Source organism: Cherax quadricarinatus, chromosome 20 (genome assembly GCF_038502225.1).
Source record: "Cherax quadricarinatus isolate ZL_2023a chromosome 20, ASM3850222v1, whole genome shotgun sequence".
NCBI classification, from domain to species: Eukaryota; Metazoa; Arthropoda; class Malacostraca; order Decapoda; family Parastacidae; genus Cherax; species Cherax quadricarinatus.
In genome coordinates, this window is record NC_091311.1 from 45,851,914 (window position 1) to 45,877,968 (window position 26,055).

Sequence of the window (26,055 nt, forward strand, 5' to 3'; positions counted from 1 at the left end):
ATCGACATATCTGAGTCATGGAACTCTGTTATGAATGATATTGCAAAAAAACATTTAATCTCCAGGTTCTCCGTAGAAAAAAAAAATAGTCAGGAAAGCACTCAGCGAATTTCCCTCGGCTAAGGCAAAATAGTACTTGCAAAACTGGTTTTCATGAAGAAAATGAAGTTCATATCCAGCGCCGTGAAGTTCATGAAGTTATGAGGGGGTAGAAGTGAGTCGGTGACAGCATAAGTTGGATCATTAGTGAAACGTGAGATATCATCAACTAATACCATATGTTTACTCTTAATGATGATTTTACTGGTACGAGAAAGAAGTTACCTGGAGTTCTTCACTTTCTGGTGGCCCCAACACACGTTATTACTTACAGTGCCGGTGGCCCAACAGTTTTTTCTTTCTTTGTAACGCTGGTGGTCCCAACAGGTTTCTCTCTTCATACTGTTGGTGTCTTAGCACGTTTCCCTTCTTAATAACACTGATGGACCTAACAGGTTTTCCTCTGTATAACCGCTGTGGCCCCAGTACGTTTCCCCCCTCATAATGTTGAAGGTCTTAGTACATTTTCCTTCTTATAATACTGGTGGTCCCAAGAGTTTCCCTTTCACACTTTCAGTCGCCCCAACACATTTCCCTCCTAGCGGCTTCAACACACTTCCTTCTTTATAACACTGGTGGTTCCAACATATTTCTCGTATTATGCATATGGTTCCAGCATGTGTGCTATCTTACAATGCTGCCAGCCCCACCGTTTCCCTCCTCACACTGCTGCAGACCCCAACAAGTATCTCCTGGTGTCCCCATCAAGTTCCCCTTCTTATTCTGCTAGTGAGCTCAGAACGATTCACTGCTTATTCTGCTTTTGGCACGTTGAGTCTACATCTGTTACCAGGAAATGTGAGAAATATGTCCGTAATACATACTGAAGTTGTCAAAAGGAAGTTGGATCACTACCTCCGCTAAGTGTCAGGTCAATCAGTCTGTGATGTCTATGTGAGAGAGCGGACCCGCTAACAGCAACAGCTTGGAGGAAAAAGGCAACCTTTTGCAAACCTTGTTTTATACGGGGCTACTAGAGAACAAAACTCTCGAAACCGGTCAAAGGTATATCATTTATCACAGTTATGCTACAAGGCCATAATAGGTTTTCTTTCCCTTTGATGTCTGAGGCTTCATGCAACGCCTGTTGAAGGGACGATAATCAAATTAAACCCTAGAGAAGGAATATCAGCTCTAATTCCTTGAGTCAAGATCCCTTTACCACCTGAATGAGAGTGAATGAGAAACTTCCGTCTGTACTGTGTTATCAGTAATCTTCTCTCTCGATGCTCTGTATCTCTCACAGTAAACAGCTGAATAAAGCGCAGCGATTCCTCCCTCTTGCGTGTTTTTCCCTACGTTCCCACACTAATGAATACACTGTGTAATTGCTCCTGAACGAAGCTCATTAAGTGACGTGCAGGAGTCAACTTTTTTGAAGCCATAATTCCTGAGGCCACTGTAATTGGGAGACGAATGTGGTGCTACAGTACACAATCTTATCTGATATATAATTAAACTCCTCGTTACGTAGAGGATTATCACCCAGACTCTTCTTTGTTAAGAAGGAACCAGCAAACATGTAAGGATAATCTCACCAAAAGGGACGTAGCAACATGGAACATTCGCCAGGAAAGATGAAGCCAAGACGTTGAAAAACACACGTTTCTAACTAGTTTTGCGACGCTGAATTCAAATCTGGGTTTGCCCCAACACGCACAAATTCCGTGAGAAAGACTTCCTCACGGATGAACGATTTCACCAAGACAGCCGTTATGAAGAAGATATATCGGGGAACCTGACGGACGATCAGTTTAACTGCTGAACACTGGTGGTGGACACTGGCGGTGGACACTGGTGCTGGACACTGGTGCTGGACACTGGTGCTGGACACTGGTGCTGGACACTGGTGGTGGACACTGGTGCTGGACACTGGTGCTGGACACTGGCGGTGGACACTGGTGCTGGACACTGGCGGTGGACACTGGTGCTGGACACTGGTGCTGGACACTGGTGCTGGACACTGGTGCTGGACACTGGCCGTGGACACTGGTGGTGGACACTGGTGCTGGACACTGGTGCTGAACACTGGTGGTGGACACTGGCGGTGGACACTGGTGCTGGACACTGGTGCTGGACACTGGTGCTGGACACTGGTCGTGGACACTGGTGGTGGACACTGGTGCTGGACACTGGTGCTGAACACTGGTGGTGGACACTGGCGGTGGACACTGGTGCTGGACACTGGTGCTGAACACTGGTGGTGGACACTGGCCGTGGACACTGGCGGTGGACACTGGTGCTGGACACTGGTGCTGAACACTGGTGGTGGACACTGGTGCTGGACACTGGTGCTGAACACTGGTGCTGGACACTGGTGCTGAACACTGGTGGTGGACACTGGTGGTGGACACTGGTGCTGGACACTGGTGCTGAACACTGGTGCTGGACACTGGTGCTGAACACTGGTGGTGGACACTGGTGCTGGACACTGGTGCTGAACACTGGTGCTGGACACTGGTGCTGAACACTGGTGGTGGACACTGGTGCTGGACACTGGTGCTGAACACTGGCGGTGGACACTGGTGCTGGACACTGGTGCTGGACACTGGTGCTGGACACTGGTGCTGAACACTGGTGGTGGACACTGGTGGTGGACACTGGTGGTGGACACTGGTGGTGGACACTGGTGGTGGACACGTGCTGGACACTGGTGCTGGACACTGGTGCTGAACACTGGTGCTGGACACTGGTGCTGGACACTGGTGCTGGACACTGGTGCTGGACACTAGTGCTGGACACTGCTGCTGAACACTGCTGCTGACACTGGTGCTGGACACTGCTGCTGAACACTGCTGCCGAACACTGCTGCTGGACACTGGTGCTGGACACTGGTGCTGGACACTGGTGCTGGACACTGGTGCTGGACACTGCTGCTGAACGCTGGTGCTGGACACTGGTGCTGAACACTGGTGCTGGACACTGGTGCTGGACACTGGTACTGGACACTGGTACTGGACACTGCTGCTGGACACTGGTGCTGGACACTGGTGCTGGACACTGGTGCTGGACACTGGTGCTGGACACTGCTGCTGAACGCTGGTGCTGGACACTGGTGCTGAACACTGGTGCTGGACACTGGTGCTGGACACTGGTACTGGACACTGGTACTGGACACTGCTGCTGGACACTAGTACTGGACACTGGTGATGGACACTGCTGCTGGACACTGGTACTGGACACTGCTGCTGGACACTGGTACTGGACACTGGTACTGGACACTGCTGCTGGACACTGCTGCTGGACACTGGTACTGGACACTGCTGCAGGACACTGGTGCTGGACACTGCTGCTGGACACTGGTACTGGACACTGCTGCTGGACACTGGTGCTGGACACTGGTGCTGAACACTGGCGCTGGACACTGGTGCTGGACACTGGTGCTGGACACTGGTGCTGGACACTGGTGCTGGACACTGGTGCTGGACACTGGTGTTGGACACTGGTGCTGGACACTGCTGCTGGACACTGCTGCTGGACACTTCTGCTGGACACTGCTGCTGGACACTGGTACTGGACACTGCTGCTGGACACTGGTGCTGGACACTGGTGCTGAACACTGGCGCTGGACACTGGTACTGGACGCTGCTGCTGGACACTGGTGCTGGACACTGGTGCTGAACACTGGCGCTGGACACTGGTGCTGGACACTGGTGCTGGACACTGGTGCTGCACACTGGTGCTGGACACTGCTGCTGGACACTGCTGCTGGACACTGGTACTGGACACTGCTGCTGGACACTGGTGCTGGACACTGGTGCTGAACACTGGCGCTGGACACTGGTGCTGGACACTGGTGCTGGACACTGGTGCTGGACACTGGTGCTGGACACTGGTGTTGGACACTGGTGCTGGACACTGCTGCTGGACACTGGTGCTGGACACTTCTGCTGGACACTGCTGCTGGACACTGCTGCTGGACACTGCTGCTGGACACTGCTGCTGGACACTGCTGCTGGACATAGGTACTGGACACTGGTGCTGGACACTGGTGCTGGACACTGGTACTGGACACTGCTGCTGGACACTGCTGCTGGACACTGGTGCTGGGCACTGGTACTGGACACTGCTGCTGGACACTGCTGCTGGACACTGGTACTGGACACTGGTACTGGACACTGCTGCTGGACACTGGTACTGGACACAGCTGCTGGACACTGGTGCTGGACACTGCTGCTCGACACTGGTACTGGACACTGCTGCTGGACACTGGTACTGGACACTGCTGCTGGACACTGGTACTGGACACTGCTGCTGGACACTGGTACTGGACACTGCTGCTGGACACTGGTACTGGACACTGCTGCTGGACACTGGTACTGGACACTGCTGCTGGACACTGCTGCTGGACACTGGTACTGGACACTGGTACTGGACACTGCTGCTGGACACTGGTACTGGACACTGGTGCTGGACACTGCTGCTGGACACTGGTACTGGACACTGCTGCTGGACACTGGTACTGGACACTGGTACTGGACACTGCTGCTGGACACTGCTGCTGGGCACTGGTACTGGACACTGCTGCTGGACACTGGTACTGGACACTGCTGCTGGACACTGGTGCTGGACACTGCTGCTGGACACTGGTACTGGACACTGCTGCTGGACACTGGTACTGGACACTGTTGCTGGACACTGCTGCTGGACACTGGTACTGGACACTGCTGCTGGACACTGGTACTGGACACTGCTGCTGGACACTGCTGCTGGACACTGGTACTGGACACTGCTGCTGGACACTGGTACTGGACACTGCTGCTGGACACTGCTGCTGGACACTGGTACTGGACACTGCTGCTGGACACTGGTACTGGACACTGCTGCTGGACACTGGTACTGGACACTGCTGCTGGACACTGGTACTGGACACTGCTGCTGGACACTGCTGCTGGACACTGGTACTGGACACTGCTGATGGACACTGGTACTGGACACTGCTGCTGGACACTGGTACTGGACACTGCTGCTGGACACTGGTACTGGACACTGCTGCTGGACACTGGTACTGGAGACTGCTGCTGGACACTGGTACTGGACACTGGTACTGGACACTGCTGCAGGACACTGGTACTGGACACTGCTGCTGGACACTGGTGCTGGACACTGGTACTGGACACTGCTGCTGGACACTGGTGCTGGACACTGCTGCTGGACACTGGTGCTGGACACTGGTACTGGACACTGCTGCTGGACACTGGTGCTGGACACTGGTGCTGGACACTGGTACTGGACACTGCTGCTGGACACTGGTGTTGGACACTGCTGCTGGACACTGGTGCTGGACACTGGTACTGGACACTGCTGCTGGACACTGGTACTGGACACTGCTGCTGGACACTGGTACTGGACACTGCTGCTGGACACTGGTGCTGGACACTGCTGCTGGACACTGGTACTGGACACTGGTACTGGACACTGCTGCTGGACACTGGTACTGGACACTGCTGCTGGACACTGGTACTTGACACTGGTACTGGACACTGGTACTGGACACTGGTACTGGACACTGGTACTGGACACTGGTACTGGACACTGGTACTGGACACTGCTGCTGAACACTGGTACTTGACACTGGTACTGGACACTGGTACTGGACACTGGTACTGGACACTGGTACTGGACACTGATGCTGGACACTGGTACTGGACACTGGTACTGGACACGTACTGGACACTGGTACTGGACACTGGTACTGGACACTGGTACTGGACACTGCTGCTTGACACTGGTACTTGACACTGGTACTGGACACTGGTACTGGACACTGGTACTGGACACTGGTACTGGACACTGCTGCTGGACACTGGTACTTGACACTGGTACTGGACACTGGTACTGGACACTGGTACTGGACACTGGTACTGGACACTGGTACTGGACACTGCTGCTGGACACTGGTACTTGACACTGGTACTGGACACTGGTACTGGACACTGGTACTGGACACTGGTACTGGACACTGCTGCTGGACACTGGTACTTGACATTGGTACTGGACACTGGTACTGGACACTGGTACTGGACACTGGTACTGGACACTGGTACTGGACACTGGTACTGGACACTGCTGCTGGACACTGGTACTTGACACTGGTACTGGACACTGGTACTGGACACTGGTACTGGACACTGGTACTGGACACAGGTACTGGATACTGGTACTTGACACTGGTACTGGACACTGGTACTGGACACTGCTGCTGGACACTGGTACTGGACACTGGTACTGGACACTGGTACTGGACACTGCTGCTGGACACTGGTACTTGACACTGGTACTGGACACTGGTACTGGACACTGGTACTGGACACTGGTACTGGACACTGGTACTGGACACTGGTACTGGACACTGCTGCTGGACACTGGTACTGGACACTGCTGCTGGACACTGGTACTGGACACTGCTGCTGGACACTGGTACTGGACACTGCTGCTGGACACTGGTACTGGAGACTGCTGCTGGACACTGGTACTGGACACTGGTACTGGACACTGCTGCTGGACACTGGTACTGGACACTGCTGCTGGACACTGGTGCTGGACACTGGTACTGGACACTGCTGCTGGACACTGGTGCTGGACACTGCTGCTGGACACTGGTACTGGACACTGGTACTGGACACTGCTGCTGGACACTGGTGCTTAACACTGGTGCTGGACACTGGTACTGGACACTGCTGCTGGACACTGGTGTTGGACACTGCTGCTGGACACTGGTGCTGGACACTGGTACTGGACACTGCTGCTGGACACTGGTACTGGACACTGCTGCTGGACACTGGTACTGGACACTGCTGCTGGACACTGGTGCTGGACACTGCTGCTGAACACTGGTACTGGACACTGCTGCTGGACACTGGTACTTGACACTGGTACTGGACACTGGTGCTGGACACTGGTACTGGACACTAGTACTGGACACTGGTACTGGACACTGGTACTGGACACTGGTACTGGACACTGCTGCTGGACACTGGTACTTGACACTGGTACTGGACACTGGTACTGGACACTGGTACTGGACACTGCTGCTGGACACTGGTACTTGACACTGGTACTGGACACTGGTGCTGGACACTGGTACTGGACACTGGTACTGGACACTGGTACTGGACACTGGTACTGGACACTGGTACTGGACACTGCTGCTGGACACTGGTACTTGACACTGGTACTGGACACTGGTACTGGACACTGGTACTGGACACTGGTTCTGGACACTGCTGCTGGACACTGGTACTTGACACTGGTACTGGACACTAGTACTGGGCACTGGTACTGGACACTGGTACTGGACACTGGTACTGGACACTGCTGCTGGACACTGGTACTTGACACTGGTACTGGACACTGGTACTTGACACTGGTACTGGACACTGGTTCTGGACACTGCTGCTGGACACTGTTACTTGACACTGGTACTGGACACTGGTACTGGACACTGGTATTGGACACTGGTACTGGACACTGGTACTGGACACTGCTGCTGGACACTGGTACTTGACACTGGTACTGGACACTGGTACTGGACACTGGTACTGGACACTGGTACTGGACACTGCTGCTGGACACTAGTACTTGACACTGGTACTGGACACTGGTACTGGACACTGGTACTGGACACTGGTACTGGACACTGGTACTGGACACTGGTACTGGACACTGCTGATGGACACTGGTACTTGACACTGGTACTGGACACTGGTACTGGACACTGGTACTGGACACTGGTACTGGACACTGGTACTGGACACTGGTACTGGACACTGGTACTTGACACTGGTACTGGACACTGGTACTGGACACTGCTGCTGGATACTGGTACTGGACACTGGTACTGGACACTGGTACTGGACACTGGTACTGGACACTGGTACTGGACACTGGTATTGGACACTGCTGCTGGACACTGGTACTTGACACTGGTACTGGACACTGGTACTGGACACTGGTACTGGACACTGGTACTTGACACTGGTACTGGACACTGGTACTGGACACTGCTGCTGGACACTGGTACTGGACACTGGTTCTGGACACTGGTACTGGACACTGATATTGGACACTGGTACTGGACACTGGTACTGGACACTGGTACTGGACACTGGTACTGGACACTGGTACTGGACACTGGTACTGGACACTGGTACTGGACACTGGTACTGGACACTGCTGATGGACACTGGTACTTGACACTGGTACTGGACACTGGTACTGGACACTGGTACTGGACACTGGTACTGGACACTGGTACTGGACACTGGTACTGGACACTGGTACTTGACACTGGTACTGGACACTGGTACTGGACACTGCTGCTGGATACTGGTACTGGACACTGGTACTGGACACTGGTACTGGACACTGGTACTGGACACTGGTACTGGACACTGGTACTGGACACTGCTGCTGGACACTGGTACTTGACACTGGTACTGGACACTGGTACTGGACACTGGTACTGGACACTGGTACTTGACACTGGTACTGGACACTGGTACTGGACACTGCTGCTGGACACTGGTACTGGACACTGGTTCTGGACACTGGTACTGGACACTGATATTGGACACTGGTACTGGACACTGGTACTGGACACTGGTACTGGACACTGGTACTGGACACTGCTGCTGGACACTGGTACTGGACACTGGTACTGGACACTGCTGCTGGACACTGCTGCTGGACACTGGTACTGGACACTGGTACTGGACACTGGTACTGGACACTGCTGCTGGACACTGCTGCTGGACACTGGTACTGGACACTGGTACTGGACACTGGTACTGGACACTGGTACTGGACACTGCTGCTGGACACTGGTACTGGACGCTGGTACTGGACACTGCTGCTGGACACTGCTGCTGGACACTGGTACTGGACACTGGTACTGGACACTGGTACTGGACACTGCTGCTGGACACTGCTGCTGGACACTGGTACTGGACACTGGTACTGGACACTGGTACTGGACACTGCTGCTGGACACTGCTGCTGGACACTGCTGCTGGACACTGGTACTGGACACTGGTACTGGACACTGCTGCTGGACACTGCTGCTGGACACTGGTACTGGACACTGGTACTGGACACTGGTACTGGACACTGGTACTGGACACTGGTACTGGACACTGGTACTGGACACTGGTACTGGACACTGGTACTGGACACTGGTACTGGACACTGGTACTGGACACTGGTACTGGACACTGGTACTGGACACTGGTACTGGACACTGGTACTGGACACTGGTACTGGACACTGGTACTGGACACTGCTGCTGGACACTGGTACTGGACACTGGTACTGGACACTGCTGCTGGACACTGGTACTGGACACAAGTGATAAAGCCTGAAAACTGTGTAAATATTAGGCTTCATGGAAATTTCTGTTATTTTTGCTATAAATAAATATTATCAATTTAAGTTAAGAGAGTATGGTCGTTGTCAGTGATAGTCACTAAATGGTTATAACGATGACCATAACTTTGAAATGGGTGGACCGTTAAGCCAGCGGAAGGCCTTGGTCAGATGACCAAAACCTTCAGCTATGGGTGATCATCCGACTAAGACCAGCATCATGAAACACTTGTCCTGCTTCCTGACGAAGGTTACCTTACCTTTGTAAACAAACCATACCACGGGCGGGATTTGAACCCGCGGCCAGAGAGTCTCAAAACTCCAGACCGTCGCGTTAGCCACTGGACCAGCAATCGTGTCATTACGATTTCGTGAGTCTTACCTTCGTCACTGCATGAGCATCACTTAAACTGTACGTAATATAATAACTATGATAACATACTTCGTGTGGTTCTTCAACCTTAAGTAGCCAAAATATTGATCTTAAGACTGCAAAAAAACTTATGTGATAGTCTAAGTTCTGATTCGTAATCGGTGTGTCGTATTTAGCTTAAAACAATCACTTTGGTTTCTGAAATGGATGAGAAGTTAAATTTTGTTGGCTGGTGTTATCTTACCATGAAACAGCCAGGAAAGATGCAGTAAGATGCAATGATTGATAATCTTAGCATGACGGAACCAGTCAGGATGTAATAATAATCTTAGCAAGAGAGAGCCAGCCAATATGAAATAATTTAACATGAAGGAGCCAGTCAAGATATATTAATCTTAGCAAAAACTAGCTTGCGAAGATGTGATGATATTCTTAGCAAGATGGAGTCACTCAAGATGTAATGATAATCTTGGTACGGAGGCAGTGAAGATGTAATGATAATCTTGGTACGGAGGCAGTGAAGATGTAATGATAATCTTGGTACGGAGGCAGTGAAGATGTAATGATAATCTTGGTACGGAGGCAGTGAAGATGTAATGATAATCTTGGTACGGAGGCAGTGAAGATGTAATGATAATCTTGGTACGGAGGCAGTGAAGATGTAATGATAATCTTGATAAGAAGGAGCCAATCAAGATGTAACATCAGTTCGACATTCCCAATTAGGTATATAATGGATTTCAGAAGTTTTGATAATTATCGGTTACGGAGCAGAGTCAAGCAAACTAGTGAGTGAAAGGGAGGGGAGCGAGGAGAGGAGAGGAGAGGAGAGGAGAGGAGAGGAGAGGAGAGGAGAGGAGAGGAGAGGAGAGGAGAGGAGAGGAGAGGAGAGGAGAGGAGAGGAGAGAAGAGGAGATAGGAGTAAGGGCATTAAGAGGAGAGAGGGAAGGGAGGTGTTGACGTGAGGGAGGAGAGGATACTTAAGAGGGGGAGGGGGGAAATTGAGGAGAGAGAAGGAAGGATAAGGGAGGGAAGGGGAAAGGATTGGGAGAGGGTGTATATATATATATATATATATATATATATATATATATATATATATATATATATATATATATATATATATATATATACATATATATATTCATCAGGCGTGTATAACCTTCAAGGCTTTGATGCTTCCCAATGAATATAGCAGAACTTGTCTAAGATTTTAACACGAGAAAAGAGAGAAATTAGCTTGGAAAAGCTATAGACCTTTGTAAGTTTGTGAATGATTAAACCCCTCCAGCCGGACGACTGTGAAGCCATCACACTTGGCCAGACAGACTGCAGCGATGCTCAAAGACGAAGCTGTACAAGTTGGCAGAGCAAATCATTACATCACTCAAACTTAGTGCCAAAGGCGTCTGTTTTGAGCTTCAGTCACTTGAGACGACCTGGGAAAGTGAAGGAACGCTGATTGTGAAATTAATCTAAAGTGAAGCGACCCCAAAATCACGACGTCTTGAAAGATGGGGACGAGTGTCTCTCTTAAAGCAATTCTTCTTCCTAAAATCAACATCGATTTCTTCTTCTTCTTCTTCTTCTTATTATTATTATTATTATTATTATTTTTACTTAGGAAGCTAAGAACCCGTAGCAGTCAGAATGGGGAATGGAATGGGTGGAGGATGGGGTTATCAATTCTTCAGTGCACTCCCCATAAAGGGTTCAAATATAAACTAATAAACATCATGATTCAGTCTCTCTCTTAACAACATAGTCTGGCTCAGTTCCTCCCTCCACAGCACATCATCATTCAGTCATTCTCTACACAAAAGAAAGTATTAAAGTGTGTTCTTCAGTCAGGGGGGAGACACAGCCACTTGTAATTATCGACCTCAGGAGTGACAGTAGTGTCTCCATATATCACTATCACAGTGAAAGTTCTCCTTATTTTAATACGCTAATTTGCTTACGAAGTTCTCAGTATTACTTTTTTATTGGGTACTGTAAGCTTAAAAATATAATTTTCTTTATTTTAGTTTAAATTAGGTTAGGCAAGACTTTCTTATGCTAGTTTACATAAATCTGCTAAATAATGTATTTATCCACCAAAAAAATAAGGAAAAATGCCCACAATACGCCTTTTTTGTATATATTCTTATGAGCATATTTTTCTTAATGTGTATACACATAGAACAACAGGGAACACATACATACGAGAAGGGATATACATTTCCGTATGTATATATATACACTTGGAGTTTGCTTTCATCTCAATAAACCAATATCTGGTATTAAAGTATTCTTGATTTGTGGCTGTCAGATGACGTGCAGCATTAACGACTCTCGTGTGTCGATAGGCTTTAAGCCCAATTAACTATATGGCAACAAGGTGGCAGAGTGTAACCAAGTAACGTTCAGATGTGAACAGTTATCGCTGGTGGTGTCAGTGGTGCTCTATGACTGATTTCTGGAAGTCACACTTCCAGACTCGTCACTGATACCAGCTTACAAACAACTTTGCGAGTGGCTAAGCAGCAAACTCTTCACCCCAAGGTGACGTGTGGCAGATAAAGGCCACAGACCAGGTACACATCCTGTGGACAGGTTGTGTGCATTGAGACGAGTTTTTGCCTTTTAAGTTGCTTCTGCAAGCGTCCCAGACACACAGCTTCTCTCTTGACTGGCTCTCTTGTACCTTACAAAATAACTATTAAAGAATATATCCAGTAACACACACACACACACAGACATATGTATATACATACATATATATATATATATATATATATATATATATATATATATATATATATATATATATATATATATATTATACATTCTAGGTAGTAGGTTGGTAGACAGCAACCACTCAGGGAGGTACTACCGTTCTACCAAGTGAGTGTAAAACGATAGCCTGTAATTGTTTTACATGATAGTAGGATTGCTGGTGTCCATTTTTCTGTCTTATAAACACTTAGGTCACACTACATATACATGTACAAGCATATATATACACACCTCTCTGGGTATTCTTCTATTTTCTTTCTGGTTCTTGTTCTTGTTCATTTCCTCTTATCTCCATGGGGAAGTGGAACAGAATTCTTCCTCCGTAAGCCATGCGTGTTGTAAGAGGCGACTAAAATGCCAGGATCAAAGGGCTAGTAACCCCTTCTCTTATATAAATTACTAAATTTAAAGAGAGAAACTTTCGTTTTTCTTTTTGGGCCACCCTGCCTTGGCGGGATAAGGCCGGTTTGTTGAAAAAAAAAAATATTATACATATTCTGTGTAGGAAAGTTGAAGTTATGTGATGGCAACTAATTGCCCAGATGAGTAGTAGTCAGGTTGCATAATGCTTATGATATTATTAAAAAGTATATTTAACTTACCTGTGAAACATAAATTGCCAGGGAGGAAGCTTCGTTGCACTGAGCCATCTTGTGCACTGTCACAGTTTCTTAAGACTTATATACAAGACTTTGTGCTCAGCGATACTTTGTTTAATTTATTATTTGGCGGCTTCTGTGATGCCTGTGTGTATTGTCCATAATGAGTTAATTTATTATGTCTCACTTGTATTGTTGTGCGGGAGAACTGGCAGCTTCCTATTACTCATTGTTCTTAGCTTTTTAGGTGATTGTGATTTGTTAGATATCTTCAGCATGAAATATCCTCTGGGTGAACTTAGCACTGAGGTAGGGATGTGACCGATCTCCAGTTTCTGTGTCTGGGTGTACTTCACCAGCAGGATTGGATGGGTCATCACTGCTTAACCAGAGCGATAAAAACAATATAACTGGTCAGAGACCACACTGCAGTTAGTGGACAGAGGATCGAGCCTCCAGCACGCCTTTCGTTGTCCTTAAAAAGGTGAGTACAGTGGATAAAGGTATCCACTGTACTCACCTGTTTGAGGATACAGGTCTCAAGTCCCATATCCTCCTGGTCCTGCCTCTTAATGTGATGCGTGCTGTATTTTTTCCTACCCTCATGAGTCTTGTCATAAGTATTTTTAAAACTGCTACGTCGTACAGGTCATTTCACTTCCTGAGTACCCTGAGTCTAAATAAATACTTTCTGACTTCTATGTGACTCATGTCTTTTGCATCCAACTGTGCCCTCGTGTACCTGTTTCCTGCCTTAGGAACAACCTGTCACTTTCCAGTGCATCGTTCCCTCTGAGTATTCTGCATGTCATTATTATATCTCTCTCTCTTGGTACTCCATACTCTAATATCGTTAGGTTCAGTAGGCTCTCTTCCTATCTAATTTCCCTTAACTCTGAGCTTTTCTAAACTCTCTTAACGTGTTTATCAGGTGAGGGTTCCACTCTGGTGCTGCATACTCGAAGCTGGGACTAACTTATATCTTATATAGGACCGTGACTGGCTCTTTTTGAAATTCTCGATTTACCAAGAGGCCAAAAATAGTAGTTGGTGCAGAAGTTATTTCCTTAATAAGTTGTGGCATGCTACGAGTATGTTACATTATATTCGGCGTATGTCACACACCCATATAGGCTGCCCTCCTGACCAGTGAACCAGGTGCTAAGGGTATAACGAGTGGGGCCCCCTCGTTATGCTAGCACCTTGGCTCATCCCAGCCAATCACAAGGAAGCTCGCCGAAGTTGTGAAGCCATGTTGGATACTCGTGAATCAACACTAATAGACTTACCTCCAAGTCTGGTCGATGACGTTCCTCACCATGTCTCTTGCTCGCACTGCCTTTCTGTACATATCCTCTGTAAATATTGTATATATAATTGTTTGATGTTTTGTGAAGGAAATATATAATTATGTGTTCTCTGCTCTCTTTTGCTCGTTCCTACCTTGGTTATCGTGCTACAACCAGGTGTGCAGGCCACAAGACTACACCTGTGTTCTAATATTGGTGCCTTCGACGATATGCTCGTTCTTAGTGAAGTCTGCAGCCTCTCTCCCCTGTCTATGCTCAGTTTCCGGTCTTCTTTCCACTTCGGTTTTTATGACCTCGTATTTACCAGGGTTGAGTCTTGGTAGATACTTGTCTGATCAATCATGCAGTTGATCTAGATTCATTTGTAGTTTCTCCTTATTCTCCTTAGATTTAATTCTCCTCATTAATTTAACTTCATCTGCAAGCAGTGATACATCAGACTCTGTCTTCTGCTATGTGATTCACACAAATCAGTGATATTATGATTTGAAGCATCACAATGTATTGTGATGTGGAGCATCATATCCACACTTAAGCTGGCTCATTTTTTTATTGGCTGGATGGCTAGCTGTCTGGCTGACTGGCTGACTGGCTGACTGGCTTCATTGTTTCTTGCCTGACTGGCTGACTGACTGGCTGGCTTCATTGTTTCCTGGCTGTCTGACTGACTGGCTGGCTGGCTTCATTGTTCCCTGGCTACTGACTGGCTGACTGGCTGGATGGCTTCCTCGCCTGACTGGCTGGATGGGTTGCTGGCTGTCTTACAGTAACTTGAAATATGTACGTCAAATGACTTCCAAAGGTCTATTGTTGAATGTGGAATGCGAAGGAAGAGGAGAGGAAGAGGAGGAGGAGAGAAAGAAGAAGAGGAGGAAGAAGAGGAGGAGTAGGAGGAGGAGGAAGAAGAGGAGGAGTAGGAGGAGGAGGAAGAAGAGGAGGAGTAGGAGGAAGAGGAAGAAGAGGAGGAGTAGGAGGAGGAGGGAGGTGAAAAGAGAAATAGGAGGAGAGAAAGAGGAGGAGGAGGAGGAGGAGGAAGAGGAGGAAGAGGAGGAAGAGGAAGGTGAAAAGAGAAAGAAAAAGAGTAGAACCAGAAATATAAAGAGAAAAAATGAAATATAAAGAGAAGGAGAATGATGAAAATTAGACAAAAGAGAAATAGAAAAAGGACAGCGGTACGTGAATATTAAAGTAAATTGTAGTAACAGTAACGAATAAAGTAAAAATAACCGAGATTTGGATGATGAGTAGTGAAGATAAGGGACCATCACACTCAACACTTGATGAGTAGTGAAGGTAAGTGACCATCACACTCAACACTTGATGAGTAGTGAAGGTAAGTGACCATCACACTCAACACTTGATGAGTAGTGAAGGTAAGTGACCATCACACTCAACACTTGATGAGTAGTGAAGGTAAGTGACCATCACACTCAACACTTGATGAGTAGTGAAGGTAAGCGACCATCACACTCAACACTTGATGAGTAGTGAAGGTAAGTGACCACACTCAACGCAGCCAGAGAAAAATGTGTATTGCCTACCAGCAACTGGAAGCTGGATAAATTGTTCCCACACTGAGATACTCATCTCCTGTTACAGCTGGTGGTGGTATTGGTGACCTCTTTCTCAGCTGGTGGTGGTGGGCTCTTTCTCAGCTGGTGGTGGTGGTCTCTTTCTCAGCTGGTGGTGGTGGTCTCTTTCTCAGCTGGTGGTGGTGGTCTCTTTCTCAGCTGGTGGTGGTGGTCTCTTTCTCAGCTGGTGGTGGTGGTCTCTTTCCCAGATGGTGGCGATGACCTTTTTCTCAGCTGCGGGGGGAGAGGGGGGAGGATGGTGGTAATGGTGACCTCTGAGCTGATGGTGGTGTTTCATTTCTCAGGAGAAATACGAGATCTTTCTCCCCACGCTGGTGTTAAGTCATATAATGACCTCACTCAATAGAGGTTTTGCTCTGTACACATCTAAGACCTTAAACCAACTTCCCGGTCCACCACATTACAAATAAAATGCTGAAGTACTGATTAATCACCTCAGACTCCTCCTGATCTTCACCATTCTCCTTTGTATGGACTGATGAAGCCACTGTGTGGCGAAACGTTTCCTCATTAAAGATACCCAAACACTGTACATGCGTCTAATTTAACACTGTAATATTCTATTACACGGATAACTGGCCCTTTTTGTACCATGTGTTGTTAAGGAAAGCTGTTGTTGCTATGCTAAGTTGATCTCTTGTTATGTTGAATGTTGAGACTTTCTGTGTTTTATAAGCTTTTATTCGATATGTTTTGTCGATGCCATTTTCGTTCCTGCAGCTGCCAGAGGAAGATACAACAGTATGAAATGATTTATTTATGTGTGTGTGTTAGCTAGGATGTTTCTGTATGTATGAATGTATAAATGAATGTATGTATGTATGTATGTATGTATGTATGTATGTATGTATGTATGTATGTATGTATGTATGTATGTATGTATGTGTGTGTGTATGTATGTATGTATGTATGTATGTATGTATGTATGTATGTATGTATGTATGTATGTATGTATGTATGTATGTATGTGTGTGTGTATGTATGTATGAATGTATGTATGTATGTATGCAAAACAGTCGCAAACAGATCTTAACAATACACACCAAGCCACGTGGGGACGGAAAACTTTAGCTCTAGGTCTTTCGCTCTCGTGCGTCGTCAGGAGCTATGCAATGTTGCAAGACAGCAACAGACAGGAGGGAAAATTCTCTGAGGTAAGGCAGAAGGTATCAGTGGTAACCCATGTCATTCTGTGATACGGGTCACTCTGTGACACGGGTCACTCTGCGACACGGGTCACTCTGTGACACGGATCACTCTGTGATATGAGAGGTACAACCTTTCGTTGTACCTCCTTTTTTCAACCCCCGAGAGTCCTGCCTTTATTAGCCTACCTCTGGCTGTCTTACTAAGTTTATCTATCTTTTACGTTATTATCATATCTCCTCTGAGTCTTCTTTCCTTTAAGAACTTCAGTGCTAATTCTTCTGGGTTCTCCTCGTAGTTCGTCGTCGATATTTTATAATTTATTTATATGCTTGATCAGCTGAAGGCTCCAGGTAGGCGCTACGCCCTCTAGGGTACGTCTAACATAGTGTATAAGATTTTGAACGATTCTTTGTTGAAATTGCTGAAGGTCGATTTTAAGTTCCTCGAGCTCGCTTAATGCCACTGATGTTTTTTTTTCTGCTTGTATTCGCCTCCTGCTGCTCTAAGCTGGGTGCTGTGCTACCCCAAGGCCACAGCAATCACAGCATCCGATACTCACAGTGTCTAATAGTCACAGTTTCCTGCACCATAGTGTCCAGCTCCTACAGCATTCACAACACATAATTTCTAGCGCTCATAACATTCAGCACTCAAAACGTTCAACACTCACAACATTCAGTACTTACCCAAGTATCACCATGTGTCTCCTCGTCGTCGTGTACACCCCCCACAGAGAGCGTGCAGTGCACCCTCCCACCACACACCAGATCCACACCATGATAACGTCGACCAGTACCAAACTCTCGCCAGCCTCGACTCCCTCACGCAGCTCCCTGTGTCGGGAACACCCTGTCCAGCCTCGCTCCGGCTAGTAAGAAAGATGCTATGACGAGCTCCTACCCGGCTGCGCCTCCGTCCGCAGTGATCGTGGAGGCTGCAGGCAGGCGCTCTGCTCGGGAATGTGCTCTGTGTGAGGGGGTTAGGAATGAGAGCTGGATGGCGCGACAGGTGATACGATTAAGCGAAGGTGAGCGTAATTCAGTGCCCGTCTCAGCTGGATGTGGGGCTGAGGTAGCTCTTACTGAGGCACGCATGGGGAGGCTGTAATTTACTCAATTTAGTATCTCAACCCAATAATCCCACTTGTATCGACAGCCGAAATCAGCTCGGACGAGATTATACCATAAGGGCCACAGCACTGCCCAGGCGGACTCGTGTCTCGCTGACTGCAACACTTACACCCCAAATGGACATTTTTTTCCTTCAGAATGACTTCGTGTTAAAATGGAGTGTGAACGGAATGTCAGACTTGGTTCTTTTTTTTCCTAGGTGCGTGATTATGTTGATAGTGTGCCCTGGCAGGGCGTGTTTTCCAAAATTATGTTCCCATGGTCTGGGCAGCAGACACGGCCAAGTTCTCGGAAGACAACCAGAAACTGGTGTCTTGTTCGCCGATGCCAAGTTTTGGCAAACGCGAATTTTTTTTTTTAGGGTCTCGATCTCCATGAACCCACTGATGCCACCCAGTCCAACCGGTAAGTCATAGAGCTAATGGAGACTTCACATTAGCAAGTATCAGTAGACATTACAGACTATAGCACCACACTCCAACGGCTGTCTCTTGAAGCGTCGCTGCTGAAGAAACAACGGCTTCAGTGAACGGGTCATCTTATAAGAAAGACCCTTGCCCTGAAGAAAAATCCGCCGGCTATGCCACACTGAGCTAGCTGACTCGGCAATCGAAACTACATACAAAGTAACGACCACAAACTCAATCCCTCACGTGGTGCTACGCGACGATGCATATAATTTGAGTAGTAGAGTAGAATGGTATGTTGGTAAGACAGGAGTATAGGAGAAATTGCTGTAATCACAGGTGGTGTTTGTGAGGAAGACCAGTGTATAGGAGAGACTGCTATGTAGGAGAGAGACGCATCGCCCCACACCCACAGTAATCACAGGTACTCACACTTTATGAGTAAAACACATGTGTGTGCCTCACAAGCTCTTCTCTCAGGTGACTAGCAACATTCTTACCTCTATTGAAAACTGGTCTACCACAGAACATCCCATTAGCGTAATTTTGTCTGGCAGAAATGTCTGAAATCTATACTATTATTACCTTCAATTACTATGTACCAAAATATTTTGATCAAATTATCTTACTTTTTTTCAAGGTTTTTCTTGTTCGTTTTTTTTTTTTTTTTTTCAAACAACTTTCCGAAGTTTTTTTTTTTTTCCATTCAGGTCTTCCCGAGTATCGCAATTCGGAATCAGTATTTAAATCCTCCAACAACTTGATATTACTCTCCCGTACCACGGGAGAAATCTGAAATCTTATGGCCTATACACTAGCAATTACCATAGATATTTCTCGCTGTAATTTCCTGCTTCTCTGACGCAATCATTCACGTTTGACCAGATGTGTAATTAAGAGTGAGAAAGGTTGATTCATCGTCTGTTACAATAGCTGGTGATACAGCAACAATAATGACTGGTGATGCAGTCCGTTCTTCAGCACAGAAATGACTGGTGATCTAATTCATCCTCCAGAAATAGCACCGATTGCTGATACAATTCATCCTCCAGCATCAACACTGTCTATGGTAATGTCAACTCTTCAAGAAACAATGTTTCCCAATGCTTCCCAAAGTTAAGTTGACTATTTATATCATTTAGGTATACTTAAACACTGGATAATGTTCGTTAACATAAAACTAACCTAATTTAATGCAAAACTTTAATGATTTTTTTTTTGTAATGGGAAAAAATCAGCAAAGTACATTACGTTCGAAAACATTCGAAGTTTCTTGAGGACTGTGACCTTCAGAATATCTTTGTTTTACTACGCACACGCACACACACACACACACACACACACACACACACACACACACACACACACACACACACACACACACACACACACAGCAGTAAGACAGAGAGAGGGGTGGGTGGATTGCATTTTCTTGGACTGCAAGAAGGCGTTTGACACAGTTCCACACAAGAGATTAGTGCAAAAAGTGGAGAACCAAGCAGGGATAACAGGGAAGGCACTACAATGGATCAGGGAATACTTGTCAGGAAGACAGCAGCGAGTCATGGTACGTGGCGAGGTGTCAGAGTGGGCACCTGTGACCATCGGGGTCCCACAGGGGTCAGTCCTAGGACCAGTGCTGTTTCTGGTATTTGTGAACAACATGACGGAAGGAATAGACTTCGAAGTGTCCCTGTTTGCAGATGACGTGAAATTGATTAGAAGAATTCATTCGATCGAAGACCAGGCAGAACTACAAAGGGATCTTGACAGGCTGCAGACCTGGTCCAGCAATTGGCTCCTGGAGTTCAACCCCACCAAGTGCAAAGTCATGAAGATTGGGGAAGGGCAAAGAAGACCGCAGACGGAGTACAATCTAGGGGGCCAGAGAATACAAACCTCACTCAAGGAAAAAGATCTTGGGGTGAGTATAACACCAGGCACATCTCCTGAAGCGCACATCAATTAAATAACTGCTGCAGCAAATGGGCGCCTAGCAAACCTCAGAACAGCATTCCGACAACTTAATAAGGAATTATTTAGGACCCTGTACACCGTGTACGTTAGGCCCATATTGGAGTATGCGGCACCAGTTTGGAATCCACACCTAGCCAAGCACGTAAAGAAACTAGAGAAAGTACAAAGGTTTGCAACAAGACTATTCCCAGAGCTAAGAGGTATGTCCTACGAGGAGAGGTTAAGGGAAATCAACCTGACGACACTGGAGGACAGGAGAGATAGGGGGGACATGATAACGACATACAAAATACTGAGAGGAATTGGCAAGGTGGACAAAGACAGGATGTTCCAGAGATTGGACACAGCAACAAGGGGACACAGTTGGAAGTTGAAGACACAGACGAATCACAGGAATGTTAGGAAGTATTTCTTCAGCCACAGAGTAGTCAGTAAGTGGAATAGTTTGGGAAGCGATGTAGTGGAGGCAGGATCCATACATAGCTTTAAGCAGAGGTATGATAAAGCTCACGGTTCAGGGAGAGTGACCTAGTAGCGACCAGTGAAGAGGCGGGGCCAGGAGCTTGGACTCGACCCCTGCAACCTCAACTAGGTGAGTAACTAGGTGAGTACACACACACACACACACACGCACACACACACACACACACACACATATATATGTATATATACACACACACGAAATTTATTTTTTTACCCTCGGGCAAAAATCCCAATACAGCAAGTATCAAAACAACGTCGTTCCACGATCCTCAAGATCTTTTTTTTTTTTTTTTTATATTTTATTTAAACCATGACATTACAAAATATAATATGTAAAACTCATTTAAGTCGATAATTAACACAATCCTCCCTACAGCTAATATTACACACCACACTTACAACTCCGTGTGGGTACACCCCCCCCTCCCTGCTCCCTCATCCTATCACTTAACCCAAACCTGTTGGAGCTACCCAACAGAATTACATGATATGAACAACACTTTTATATACACATCCCTCGAAATGGTACTTAATAATCGACTACAGACCATACAATGCATTGCACTGAACATATTATACAGACATATTACCCCCCCCCCTCCGTGGTTATCCAACCACCCCACTATTTACAACCTAACATACTATAAACAATGAATGTTGCCTAATCTAAAGTCACACAGCAATGATCCAACATTAATTTATGTAATTGTCCTAATGGTTCAGTTACATAACAATATGTATTACATAACAAAGGTGATATAGAAAAGTCACAAAGACATACAAAATTACTACAAAACCATAAGAATAAACTTAGTCTCAAAATCCAACACATGTAAGCCTTTACACATTTAAACATGCAATTCCAGTGTTAAAACAATAACACAGCTTCAACTATGACATTCAAGCTCTATACAGCTTATATGGACATTACATAGTACTATTGACAACAATACAATACAACATAAAATATAACCATGACATAAGTAACACATAAAGACTGTGCCTAGCACGCACCTAACCACAAAAACCTATAACACCACTGTTGCCCAACTTTATTACACTATCTGACGTGCATTAACCTCTTTACTCTCAAAACAAAACTGAATTGCAGAACACCAGTGACGAACAATAATGCACAGACATTAATACAAACATATCACATCATATCTCTGGACACCGTGCATGATCACAGCATCAACACTATGCAGTGCAAGGCACCTAGAAAAACAAGTTGGAGCAAATACATGCAATTATTATAGCAAATCTCCAAATTACAATGTCATTACCGTAAATCAATATTACCACACACAATATGTATAATAAGTATAAAGTCCAGTCACACAAAAACTGGCCAGCTCCACAGGTGCGCACCCGTGGTCCACATATATTCACTCATGCATCACTCATCCAACACTCTCGCAAAACTTTTGTTATCCATTACCAGGGAGGCAACCCTGTTTTCACCCCTGACTTCCCTACCCCAGCAACACTTTCCAATCATACCCTCCCCTCCCTCGTCTATTACAAGTCTAATAAAACCTGTAACGTAAGTTGCCTATATCCCTCTGAAAAAGCGATCTACGGAAAAGACTATAAAACAACACCTTACCATCGTCACTTTGTCAGCTGTAGAAGTAGACGAGCCTTCCAATAGCAGGTAGGCGAAGAACTAGGGAGCCTTATAATGGTAGACATGATGTAGAAGAATGTTAGCTTTATAAGGGTAATAGTTAACGAATTTACATTCGACAAGGGGAAAAATTGTTATGGATTAATGTGGGAGGTGTCAGCCTACAGGTGGTTGTCTGGGGAATTACTTGACCAGTAGAGTGAGTGGACGAGGTGAAGATGAGACAGATGGGGTGTAGGGGAAGGTCAAGATAGAGAAGGGAGGGGACATGGAGTGAAAGGATTGGGAAACGGAGTGAAAGGGAAGAGGCAAAGAGGAGAGTAGGGAGGAGGGGGGAAAGACCATAAAGAATGTGAAGAGATGTGCAGAAATGGAGGATAGGAGCTGGAATATATAGAGAGGGGGAAAACACAAGCGGAGATAAACTGATAATGGAATTGGAAACGGAAGGTGGAGAAAGTCGAATGCAAGGAACTATGACCAGGGCCCTGGTTAGTAGGAAGAAGGATGAGGAGGGAGGTAAATGGTTGAAGGTGTTAGGGAGGGGTGAGAAGGAGGGAGAGGAATAAAAGATAAGTGGCCCAACCACTTTTGACTTTTACTTGGTAATGAGTGTGTGAGGTTTATATTTTACGCCAACATAAAATTTATATAGGATGTCTACTGCACTACCCAGCAGTCAAAACATTTATACATGAAAGATGTCTACATGAATACTCATGCGGTCGGTGTCAGTACATTTCTCTTAGAAGAAGATGGCATTGAATTTCATAGACGCTTAAACCCGTGTTGGTTATTCAGCGCACAGAATGCTGCAGGATCGATCCTCCCTCCGCTAATCGTGGACCCGTCATCTTACCCATCGAAACACTGTAGTCCAGTAGTCAGAGCATTCATCTCGGCGAAATGTATAAGTCTCGTTAAACCGGCTGGTACCACTGCTCACCCGGCAATAGTCTCTGTGGCAGGAGAGAAGAGACACAGTAAAGGAGAGGGATGAAGTGAGATATAAGTGGACAAGGAAAAAGATGAAGAGAGCGAGAGAGAGGGAAACATAGGCAGAGTGCCAGTAACATAATTCAATCAGAATCAAATATAGATACATTTGAAAGATCTAACCATGGAACATCTGCAAACCTACCATGGCAGTTGAACCGACCAGTATCTCCAGGAAGCAATCGACCAACATTAAGCGCCCTGCTACCGTCATCTCCAACCTACGCCCTGCAATCAGAAAACAAAAAGGAAATTGCAAAAAAAGTATACCCCTGCCAACTCAGCGTCATGTAGTTGCACATCCGCTATAACTGTGTGAAGCTGATGGGTAGAGTGTTATACCCCATTCTATGACTTTCATGAATTTGTGAGAAACACTATACACACACACACAGACATTTGTATTAAAATACACCAAAGTGGTTAGGCCACTTACTTTTATTATCCCACCTCCCCTTCCCCCACCCACCCTTTTCCCATATTTCCATCGTTACCCACCCCTCTTCCTTCCCTATCTTACCAAAGCTCTGGTCATAATTCGACATTCGACATTTGAAAGTATTACAGGCGCACTGACAAGGTCACTCTGATAACATGTGTGTGCCCTCAACACCACTGTAAAAATAATTCTGTAAGTTAAAGTACCCAAAGCGTAAAAAACACTTACGAGTTGAGCACGCAAGTGTTCGAGGGTTCTCAGTGTGTCCTTAGATGATAACCGAGACACCTGTGCAACATATAGATATCGTTATTCTGGAAACATTTCCAAAATAACAATATCCAAATGTTGCATAAGTGTCTCATTTATCAACTTGTCGCGTTTTCTAAACCATTTATTCGCGTCCTTAGATGAAACCACGAGTGTACGAGGGTTTTCAGTGTCTTTAGATAAAGCTGTGAGTGTATGCTCAACACACACTGGCGCATGAGGGTGAAGTTCAGCATTAGCTGTGACACCCGGGTGTATGTAAGATACCACAGGGTGTGTTCGCGGGCGTAATGTCACACCCTCGGGGTGGTGAGTTGCCATAGGGAACAACCGCGGGTGTAGGACATAGCAGCAAGTGTAGATTGCAGCTGCAGGTGTGTGAAGGTGGGAAAGGATCAAAGCAGTGTGTCATGGGCCACATATAATGATCCCTAATGGCTACTTCGGGTCCTGGGGCCACACGGCCAAGGAAATCGAATATTTAAATGGATTTTTCTTAACCCAAAATTTCAATAATTTACATTTGAAAAAAAATAAACTCAAAACTACACGCACAAAAAAATAAGATAAAATACTCTGCGAGTATTCAGAAAACTCTCAGAATTTTTTTGATCCAACATAACCGGTTGCATATCTTGGGTTAGTCGGACGAGAGGGAGGTCCATATACGGAACTTATTCAAGATTTCTCCTTCAAACACCGGAGATGAGCATCTATAATTAAGAGAGAGGGTGCGAGAGGCCTCACACACGCACTACCTGGGTGTGTGAGCCTCACGCCGCACGCAACACTGTGCGGGCTTGTTTGGTAGTCCATGCTGGCTTGTTTCGTAATCCTTGCTTACCTGTATGGTGATGTATGCTCGCTTATTTGGTAGCCTATGCTGGATTGTTTGATAGCCCGTGCTGGCTTGTTTGGTGGCATTTGATCGCTTGTTTGGTAGTCCAGGCTAACTTGTTTTGATAGTCCGTGCTGGCTTGTTTGGTAGCCCATACTCGCTTAGTTATTAACCTAAGCTAGCGTTAGTGACAGGCAAAACTGTCTTGCTTGGAAGGCAATGCTTACTTTTTATTAATAAAGCTGTATCCTTGATAGAAAGCTAGATTTCCGATAGTTACATAGCTTTATATCAGTTAGAAAGTTATAACTCTAATAACTCTGATGAAATGCCGCTTTAAAACTGCTATAAATGTGGTCGCTGGACAGTTATAAATAAGAATTAAATATGCGATCATTCACATGAAAGATAATCTTATTAAACAATTAAACACTTTAGCATACAAACCGAATCCTATTACATTTGATGCATGGGAGTGCATGGGAATGCATGGGAGTATATAGAAGTTCATGGGAGTATATGAGAGTATATGAGAGTCTATAGCAATGGAAGTGAACTAAATTGAGAATATCTAGAATTACATTAGAAAGGTAGACAACAGGAGACCCCGCGCTACAGTCTA